Source organism: Lolium rigidum, chromosome 7 (assembly GCF_022539505.1).
Source record: "Lolium rigidum isolate FL_2022 chromosome 7, APGP_CSIRO_Lrig_0.1, whole genome shotgun sequence".
Classification (NCBI taxonomy): Eukaryota; Viridiplantae; Streptophyta; class Magnoliopsida; order Poales; family Poaceae; genus Lolium; species Lolium rigidum.
This window is the reverse complement of record NC_061514.1, coordinates 334044741-334056511: the sequence shown is the minus strand read 5'-3', so window position 1 is coordinate 334056511 and position 11771 is coordinate 334044741.

Sequence of the window (11771 nt, the reverse complement as noted above, 5' to 3'; positions counted from 1 at the left end):
GCACCTGTTCACTGACTCAGCAAAGCCTCGTTGATGATTATGCTTTGGATCTAGCAGTTGTTGAGGAACGATATCTCTCTAACGTGTGTCTAGACGGTGTTGGAATCTAGGCGGTTGCGGGCTTTGACGAGTGCATGCAACTATACGGATGGTTTCGCATTTTCTTGTTCTTAGGGTTATATATGTGAAAAGTGAAGGAGATATGCCCTAGAGGCAATAATAAAGTGGTTATTATTTATATCTTTATGTTTATGATAAATGTTTATATATCATGCTAGAATTGTATTAACCGAAACATTAGTACATGTGTGATATGTAGACAAACAAGAAGTCCCTAGTATGCCTCTTAAACTAGCTTGTTGATTAATGGATGATTAGTTTCATAATCATGAACATTGGATGTTATTAATAACAAGGTTATATCATTGTGAGAATGATATAATGGACACACCCAATTAAGCGTAGCATAAGATCTCGTCATTAAGTTATTTGCTATAAGCTTTCGATACATAGTTACCTAGTCCTTATGACCATGAGATCATATAAATCACTTATACCGGAAAGGTACTTTGATTACATCAAACACCACTACGTAAATGGGTGGCTATAAAGGTGGGATTAAGTATCCGGAAAGTATGAGTTGAGGCATATGGATCAACGAATGGGATTTGTCCATCCCGATGACGGATAGATATACTCGGGCCCTCTCGGTGGAATGTCGTCTAATGTCTTGCAAGCATATGAATGAGTTCATAAGAGACCACATACCACGGTACGAGTAAAGAGTACTTGTCGAGAGACGAGGTTGAACAAGGTATAGAGTGATACCGAAGATCAAACCTCGGACAAGTAAAATATCACGAGACAAAGGGAATTGGTAATATATGTGAATGGTTCATTCAATCACTAAAGTCATCGTTGAATATGTGGGAGCCATTATGGATCTCCAGATCCCGCTATTGGTTATTGGTCGGAGTAAGTACTCAACCATGTCCGCATAGTTCTCGAACCGTAGGGTGACACACTTAAAGTTGGATGTTGAAATGGTAGCACTTGAATATGGAATGGAGTTCGAATATTTGTTCGGAGTCCCGGATGAGATCCCGGATATCACGAGGAGTTCCGGAATGGTCCTGAGAATAAGATTCATATATAGGATGTCATTTTATGTGAAATAAAATGTCGCGGAAGGTTCTATGGAAGGTTCTAGAAGGTTCTAGAAAAGTCCGGAAGAAACCACCAAGGAAGGTGGAGTCCACATGGGACTCCACCACCATGGCCGGCCAGCCCTAGATGGGGTGGAGTCCCAAGTGGACTCCACCATAGGGGCCGGCCAACCCCCCACATGGGAGGTGGAAATCCCACCCTTTGGGTGGGAGTCCTAGTTGGGCTAGGTTTCCCTCTTATGGAAGGTTTTGGTTTCGGGTCTTATTCGAAGACTTGGACACCAACACTTGGGATCCACCTATATAATGAGGGGCCAAGGGAGGGGCCGGCCACCCCAAGACCACAAGCTGGCCGCCCCCATAGAGTGGCCGGCCACCCCTCCCAAACCCTAGCCAAGCTCCTCTCCTCCATATTGCCCGCATAGCTTAGCGAAGCTCCGCCGGACTTCTTCACCACCACCGACACCACGCCGTCGTGCTGTCGGATTCAAGAGGAGCTACTACTTCCGCTGCCCGCTGGACCGGGGAGGTGGACGTCGTCTTCATCAACAACCGAACGTGTGACCGAGTACGGAGGTGCTGCCCGTTCGTGGCGCCGGAACCGATCGTGATCAAGATCTTCTACGCGCTTTTGCAAGCGGCAAGTGAACGTCTACCGCAGCAACAAGAGCCTCATCTTGTAGGCTTTGGAATCTCTTCAAGGGTGAGACTCGATACCCCTCGTTGCTACCGTCTTCTAGATTGCATCTTGGCTTGGATTGCGTGTTCGCGGTAGGAAAATTTTTGTTTTCTATGCTACGTTATCCTACAGTGGTATCAGAGCCAGGTTTATGCATAGATTGTTGCACGAGTAGAACACAATGGTTTTGTGGGCGTTGATGCTCTTGTTATCTTTAGTTGAGTACTTTGCATCTTTATGGCATAGTAGGATGAAGCGGCTCGGACTAACTTTACATGACCGCGTTCATGAGACTTGTTCCTCGTTCGACATGCAACTTGTATTGCATAAGAGGCTTTGCGGGTGTCTCGTCTCTCCTACTATAGTAAAGATTCAATTTACTCTTCTATTGACAACATTAGTATCAACGTTGTGGTTCATGTTCGTAGGTAGATTAGATCTATATCGAAAACCCTAAACCACGTAAAATATGCAAACCAAATTAGAGAGCGTCTAACTTGTTTTTGCAGGGTTTGGTGATGTGATATGGCCATAATGTGATGATGAATATGTATGAGATGATCATTATTGTATTGTGGCAACCGGCAGGAGCCTTATGGTTGTCTTTAAATTTCATGTTGAGTAGTATTTCAAAGTAGTTGTAATAGTTGCTACATGGAGGACAATCATGAAGACGGCGCCATTGACCTTGGTGCTTCGCCGACGATGATGGAGATCATGCCCAAAGATGATGGAGATCATGTCCGTGCTTTGGAGATGAAGATCAAAGGCGCAAAGACAAAAGGGCCATATCATATCACATATGAACCGCATGTGATGTTAATCCTTTTATGCATCTTATTTTGCTTAGATCGCGACGGTAGCATTATAAGATGATCCCTCACTAAAATCTCAAGATAATAAAGTGTTCATCCTTAGTAGCACCGTTATCAAGTCTTATCGTTTCGAAGCATCTCGTGATGATCGGGTGTGATAGATTCGATAAGTACATACAACGGGTGCAAGACAGTTTTTGCACATGCGGATACTAAGGTGGCCTTGACGAGCCTAGCATGTACATACATGGTCTCGGAACACGTGATACCGAAAGGTAGAGCATGAATCATATGATTGATATGATGAACACTTTGAGTGTTCGCCATTGAAATTACACCTTTTCTCGTGATGATCGATTTGAGGTGCGATGGATTTGGTTCGTGTGATCACTAAGACAATGCGAGGGATATTGTTTTGAGTGGGAGTTCACCTAGATTTTTAATTATGTTGAATTAAAATTTGAACTCAATTTGTCATAAACTTAGTCTAAACTATTGCAAATATATGTTATAGAGATGGCGTCCTCAATCAATTTTAACCAGTTCCTAGAGAAAGAAAAGCTTAAGAGCAACGGTAGCAACTTCACCGACTGGTTCCGTCATGTGAGGATCTTCCTCTCCGGCGGAAATCTGCAATATGTGCTTGATGCACCGCTAGGTGACCCTCCTGCAAAACCGAAACCGATGAAGTAAAAGTCGTTTACGAGACTCGGAAAACTCGGTACTCTCAAGTTCGGTGTGCCATCCTCGTGCGACCTGGAATCCGATCTTCAAAAACGTTTTGAGCACCACGATCCTCATGAGTTGATGAAAGAGCTGAAAGCTATTTTTGAGACTCATGCGGCCGTGGAATGCTATGAAGCATCGAAACATTTCTTCAGCTGTATGATGGAAGAAGGCAGCTCCACTAGTGAGCACATGCTCGCCATGACCGGGCATGCGAAGAAACTCAGTGACTTGGGAATAGTGATTCCTAACAGACTGGGGATTAATCGTGTCCTTCAATCACTGCCACCAAGTTATAAGAACTTTGTGATGAACTACAATATGCATAACATGAACAAGGAGTTACCTGAACTCTTTGGCATGCTAAAAGCTGCTCGAGATTGAGATCAAGAAAGAGCACCAAGTGTTGATGGTCAACAAGACCACCAGCTTTCAAGAAACAGGGCAAGTCTAAGGGAAAATTCAAGAAGGGTGGCAAGAAAGCTGCCACGCCTCCTATGAAACCTAAGAACGGCCCTAAGCCCGATGTTGAGTGCTATTACCTGCAAGGAGAAGGGACACCGGAAGCGTAATTGCTCCAAGTATTTGGCAGATCTGAAGAGCGGCCTTGTCAAGAAGAAGAAAGAAGGTATATCGGATATACATGTTATAGATGTTTATCTCACTAGTTCTCGTTCTAGTACCTGTGTATTTGATACTGGTTCGGTTGCTCATATTTGTAACTCGAAACAGGAACTAAAGAATAAACGACAACTGCTGAAAGATGAAGTGACGATGCGCGTTGGAAACGGATCCAAGGTCAATGTGATCGCAGTCGGCACACTTCATCTACATCTACCTTCGGGATTAGTTTTAAGCCTAAATAATTGTTATTATGTACTGCGTTGAGCATGAACATTATATCCGGATCTTGTTTAATGCAAGACGGTTATTCATTCAAGTCTAAGAATAATGGTTGTTCTATTTTTATGAATAATATCTTTTATGGTCGAGCACCACAAAAGAATGGCTTATTTCTATTAGATCTCGATAGTAGTGATACGCATATACATAACATTGATGCTAAGAGAATTAAATTGAATGATAATTCTACTTATATGTGGCATCGTCGTCTTGGTCATATTGGAGTGAAACGCATGAAGAAACTCCATACCGATGGATTACTTGAATCACTTGACTTTGAGTCACTTGATAGATGCGAAGCATGTCTAATGGGAAAAATGACTAAGACTCCATTTTCTAGTATGATGGAGCGAGCTACTGACTTATTGGAAATCATACATACCGATGTGTGCGGACCAATGAGTGTAGCATCGCGCGGTGGTTATCGTTATGTTCTAACCTTCACGGATGATCCGAGTAGATATGGGTATATCTATTTCATGAAACATAAATCCGAAACTTTTGAGAAGTTTAAGGAATTCCAAAGTGAAGTAGAAAATCAACGTAACAAGAAGATTAAATTTCTACGATCCGATCGTGGAGGTGAATATCTCGTGTTATGAGTTTGGCATGCATTTAAAGAAATGCGGAATACTTTCACAATTGACACCGCCGGGAACACCACAACGAAACGGTGTGTCCGAACGTCGTAATCGAACTCTCTTAGATATGGTTCGTTCTATGATGTCTCTTACCGATTTGCCGTTATCATTTTGGAGTTATGCATTAGAGACAGCTCGCATTCACTTTAAATAGAGCACCATCAAAATCCGTAGAAACGACACCGTATGAATTATGGTTTAATAAGAAACCTAAGTTGTCGTTCCTTAAAGTTTGGGGTTGCGAAGCCTATGTAAAAAAGTTACAACCGGACAAGCTAGAACCCAAAGCGGAGAAATGCGTCTTCATAGGATACCCTAAGGAAACTATAGGGTACACTTTCTATCACAAATCCGAAGGCAAAATCTTTGTTGCTAAGAACGGAACCTTTCTTGAGAAAGAATTTCTCACTAAAGAAGTGACTGGAAGAAAAGTAGAACTCGATGAGATTAATGAATCTATACTCGTTGATCAGAGTAGCGCAGTATCGGAAGTTGTACCTGTACCGCCTACACTCGCACAGAGGAAGCTAATGATAATGATCATGAAACTTCGAACGAGGAAACTATCGAACCTCGCAGATCGACAAGGGAACGTGCCACTCCTGATTGGTATGATCCTTGTCTAAATGTCATGATTGTGGATAACAATGATGAGGACCCTGCGACGTATGAAGAAGCGATGATGAGCCCAGATTCCAACAAATGGCAAGAAGCCATGAAATCCGAAATGGGATCCATGTATGATAACAAAGTATGGACTTTGGTAGACTTACCCGATAGCCGAAAGGTCGTCGAGAATAAATGGATCTTCAAGAGAAAACAGATGCCGATGGTAATATTACTGTCTATAAAGCTCGACTTGTCGCAAAGGGTTTCCGACAAATTCAAGGAGTTGACTACGATGAGACTTTCTCACCCGTAGCGAAGCTAAAATCTGTGAGGATTTTGTTAGCAATAGCTGCATTTTTCGATTATGAGATTTGGCAGATGGATGTTAAAACGGCGTTCCTTAATGGAGACATTGAGGAAGAGTTGTATATGGTACAACCCAAAGGTTTTGTTGATCCTAAAAATGTCGACAAAGTATGCAAACTTCAGCCGTTCAATCTATGGACTGAAGCAAGCATCGAGAAGTTGGAACCAACGCTTTGATAAGGTGATCAAAGACTTCGGGTTTATACAGGTGTCATGGAGAGGCTCGTATTTACAAGAAAGTGAGTGGGAGCTCGTAGCATTCCCGATATTATATGTAGATGACATATTATTGATCGGGAATGATATAGAACTATTAAGCAAGTGTAAAAGGTTATTTGAATAACAGTTTTTCAATGAAAGACCTTGGTGAAGCATCGTATATATTAGGCATCAAGATTTATAGAGATAGATCAAGACGCCTAATAGGGCTATCACAGAGTACATACCTGGACAAGATTCTAAAGAAGTTTAGAATGGACGAAAGTAAGAAAGGGTTTTTACCTATGTTACTAGTGCAAGGTCTTGAGTAAGACTCAAGGACCGGCTACTGAGAAGAAAGAGAAAGGATGAATCGGATCCCCTATGCTTCGGCGAGTAGGCTCTATTATGTATGCCATGCTATGTACAAGACCGGATATAGCGCATGATGTTAGTTTGACTAGCGAGATATCAAAGTGATCCGGGAATGGAACACTGGACAGCGGTCAAGAATATCCCGAAGTACTTGAAAAGAACTAAGGATATGTTTCTTTGTTATGGAGGTGACCAAGAGCTCGTTGTAACAAGTTACACCGATGCAAGTTGGAACACCGATCCCGATGACTCTAAGTCACAATCTGGGTACGTGTTTATATTGAATGGTGCTGCAAGAAGTCGGGCAAGCTCGAAGCAGAGTGCACGGTGGCGAAGTCTTCAACAGAATCGTAGTACATAGCGGATTCGGAGGCTTCATCGAAGCGGTATGGATGAAGAGGTTCATTGTAGAGCTCGGTGTGGTTCCTAGTGCATTGGACCCATTAATCATTTACCGTGATAACATGGGTGCCATCGCCAATGCACAAGAGCCAAGGTCACACAAGAGGCTGAAGCATATCAAGCTGCGTTACCACTCGATTCGCGAGTACATCGAAGATGGAGAAGTAAAGATTTGCAAAGTACACACCGATCCGAATGTAGCAGATCCGTTGACTAAAGCTCTCCCTAGGGCAAAGCATGACCAACACCGAATGCCATGGGTGTTAGGTATATTACAATGTAATCTAGATTATTGACTCTAGTGCAAGTGGGAGATCGAAGGAGATATGCCCTAGAGGCAATAATAAAGTGGTTATTATTTATATCTTTATGTTTATGATAAATGTTTATATATCATGCTAGAATTGTATTAACCGAAACATTAGTACATGTGTGATATGTAGACAAACAAGAAGTCCCTAGTATGCCTCTTAAACTAGCTTGTTGATTAATGGATGATTAGTTTCATAATCATGAACATTGGATGTTATTAATAACAAGGTTATATCATTGTGAGAATGATATAATGGACACACCCAATTAAGCGTAGCATAAGATCTCGTCATTAAGTTATTTGCTATAAGCTTTCGATACATAGTTACCTAGTCCTTATGACCATGAGATCATATAAATCACTTATACCGGAAAGGTACTTTGATTACATCAAACACCACTACGTAAATGGGTGGCTATAAAGGTGGGATTAAGTATCCGGAAAGTATGAGTTGAGGCATATAGATCAACAAGTGGGATTTGTCCATCCCGATGACGGATAGATATACTCGGGCCCTCTCGGTGGAATGTCGTCTAATGTCTTGCAAGCATATGAATGAGTTCATAAGAGACCACATACCACGGTACGAGTAAAGAGTACTTGTCGGAGACGAGGTTGAACAAGGTATAGAGTGATACCGAAGATCAAACCTCGGACAAGTAAAATATCACGAGACAAAGGGAATTGGTAATATATGTGAATGGTTCATTCGATCACTAAAGTCATCGTTGAATATGTGGGAGCCATTATGGATCTCCAGATCCCGCTATTGGTTATTGGTCGGAGTAAGTACTCAACCATGTCCGCATAGTTCTCGAACCGTAGGGTGACACACTTAAAGTTGGATGTTGAAATGGTAGCACTTGAATATGGAATGGAGTTCGAATATTTGTTCGGAGTCCCGGATGAGATCCCGGATATCACGAGGAGTTCCGAATGGTCCGGAGAATAAGATTCATATATAGGATGTCATTTTATGTGAAATAAAATGTCGCGGAAGGTTCTATGGAAGGTTCTAGAAGGTTCTAGAAAAGTCCGGAAGAAACCACCAAGGAAGGTGGAGTCCACATGGGACTCCACCACCATGGTCGGCCAGCCCTAGATGGGGTGGAGTCCCAAGTGGACTCCACCATGTAGGCCGGCCAACCCCCACATGGGAGGTGGAAATCCCACCCTTTGGGTGGGAGTCCTAGTTGGGCTAGGTTTCTCTCATGGAAGGTTTTGGTTTCGGGTCTTATTCGAAGACTTGGACACCAACACTTGGGATCCACCTATATAATGAGGGGCCAAGGGAGGGGGCCGGCCACCCCAAGACCACAAGCTGGCCGCCCCCATAGAGTGGCCGGCCACCCCTCCCAAACCCTAGCCAAGCTCCTCTCCTCCATATTGCCCGCATAGCTTAGCGAAGCTCCGCCGGACTTCTTCACCGCCACCGACACCACGCCGTCGTGCTCGTCGGATTCAAGAGGAGCTACTACTTCCGCTGCCCGCTGGAACGGGGAGGTGGACGTCGTCTTCATCGACAACCGAACGTGTGACCGAGTACGGAGGTGCTGCCCGTTCGTGGCGCCGGAACCGATCGTGATCAAGATCTTCTACGCGCTTTTGCAAGCGGCAAGTGAACGTCTACCGCAGCAACAAGAGCCTCATCTTGTAGGCTTTGGAATCTCTTCAAGGGTGAGACTCGATACCCCCTCGTTGCTACCGTCTTCTAGATTGCATCTTGGCTTGGATTGCGTGTTCGCGGTAGGAAATTTTTTGTTTTCTATGCTACGTTATCCTACAAAAAGTTTTTCGGACAATTTTTTCTAATATTATTTGAATAATTGGAATTGCTAAGTTTCAGCTAGCGGAGCTTATGTCTCAGTCACATGCTCCATCGTTAAATTTTGTTTTTGCTTGAAGATTCGTGTTTGCTCCTGTTTGTATTTTGTTTAGACCCGTATCGAAACACACTGTCAGTGAAACATAAATTAAGTCTTAGTTAACTGAGTTTTAGACACACTCTTGAATAATAACTTGACATTCTATCAGTAAAATCCGTGGGTGCTCTGAGAGAAAAATATGTCCATAAGATGAGATGCTTCCATCGTCTCATCATCCATGGGCAGGCGGGCGCAAGTTCCAGGGTATTGATAGGATTGGCCCGCCTCATGCGCCCGACACGTTGGCGCCATGCCGCCATGCATTGGCGGCTCGGGCTGGCTTGCGCGCGCGACCTTATGCGCGTCAACCCAGGAACAAGCTTGGTGACGGCGCACCCGCCCAGCACGGCGACAGCGCGCTCCGCAGATTACGTGGCGGCGAACCGGTGGCGCGGTGCGGCGGCTCGTCGTCGGATAGGGCCGGCCGGCTCGCGAGCTCCGGAGGCTGCGCACCACACGCAGAGCTCCGGAGGTCCAGGGCCGGCCAAGGGGCGTGTGCAAGTGCTAGCTCCTCCGTTTCATACGGATCGGGACGTTGATCACTGATTTGGATTTTGGAGACGACGACCCGCCCGCCTATCGTGTGGCCGCGACGCCGCGAGCTCCTGCGCTCCACTAATCGCGTGTAAGTTGGATGCGGACCAGGGAAAAATCATGTGGCCATGGCGCGCCAGCGGACCGGCAAAGCAAGCAATCGACCGGCCGTCGTGCTTACGCGAGACGGCAGGTCCTCCGTGTGCGTGCGTGCGTGGGCCTCGTGCATTGACATCTACAAGGTAGCGTGGACGGGAATGACACAGAGTCTGTAGCCATGGCCTTAACTTGTCGATCGAACCAGAACAGATTGGCACGCAAAGTGTCCGGTGTGACGCTAGGTAACCCTCCCTTTTGAAAAATATGGGATTTGCTAGTTTTGACATCTTGCTCAGTTAAGTTGTACATCATTTGATTTGCATCGCGATTTATGTGAGTTATGAGTTGCGACATTAGTTGCAACTGAGATTTGATGACGTCATCTAACTGAGAAACAGTCACCCCAAAATAATATACTGCGGAAATTTCACTAACCTGTTAATAATCATCAACCGTATAATATAAATAGCTTTGAAAAGCAATAAAAATTACATTAACCAACCGCATCTTCGGTCACCTTTCATCTAGACACGCTTTGTATATGCTCCTTTTCCTTTTTTTTTTGACATGGAAATAGGATTCCCAGTATCCAGAGTGCTCAGGATTCGATGGCAACTATATCAGATGCAAAATCCGGAAACTATATACACATATTTTTAGTGCATAGATTTGCTTATTTTAGCATAAAATCGTTAGCTAAGTTTGCAGTGGAAAGAGTATATATGACTAAAATCGTTAGCACATAATTATATTTCTAGCAAACTTGAGAATGCTTTAACATTTCATCCTTGCATGAGTCAATTTTAGTTAATAATATGAAGACATGGTTTAGTCTAAAATCTAAGCACTGACGATATGGTATAAATTTAAACTCACTAGTTGAACCATCATTCTATCGATGGTATAAAACTAGAGCTAAACATGCTAGCCAAATGAACTAGATAACTCAATAGCTACTAACAATTTGAGATTGGCCTTGACTTTTAACTCAAAAATCAGATTGTCTGGTTTAAAACTTTTAGATAATCCTATTTAATATTGGGATTATCCTGGGTGACACTTCGACATGTGATATCCTTCTCCGACGGATTTTTAGAAATCAGGTATGGATAACATGAAACGGATTCGGTGCGAAAATTACCCTACCCATTCACACCCCTAGCTACCATATCAGCATGATTTATTAAATCTTTTTTTTGCGGGGCAAGATTTATTAAATCTCAGACGGACGAGAATCAACTATTCGGAGAAATATATGTATGCCGATGACGAAGCGTGCGGCAGACCTAAAACATGTTGCTCGTGTTGATACTTTCTACTGCTGAACCTGTTCGGCTGCACGTCTCTCAGTGAAGAAGACGAACAAAAATGCGACTCCTGAATTAGTAGCGGTCGTGTGAAGCAGTAAATCGCTGACAGAGAACACATGGTCCGGACTTCCAGCGAAACCTGCGTCGACAAACCGCTCCATCACCAGTTCAACACCTTGCCGCGACATTCGTGGAGCTTCACAGGAACCAGCAGCCACGCAATCCGGTGGCTGGAGCAGGTCCATGGAACGTGAGGAGGAGCGCGAGTCCGGCGGCCCGATCGAGTGGTCGACGTCGCGGCTGAATTTATATCTCGACGGCGTCCGTGGCTGGGAGCGGCCCCGGGATCGGAGGCAGCGGATAAGCGACAACGATCGCTCCGTCGCTGCCATCACCGGGGGCGAGGTGGCGACTCGCTGCTTCCTCCTGCATTATTGGACTGCGGCCAATACCAGTGCCTGTGGCTGTTACTGTTAATCTTCTACCTTGCTTGCAATCACTTCTACCCTGATGGCTTGGTCTCGTACGATGTCAGCAGACGTGTCGCTGCGACGACAACTGGTCCCGTGCTCTGGCTATCTGCAAACAGGATAAGTCCTCAGCTGGGAAAGTTGCACGGTCATTTTCTTCTCTTTGAGAAGTGGAGAATATAATTCTAGTGAGCAGGTGTATGCACAGAAATGCAGAAAGGATATGCATATGAATCTTGG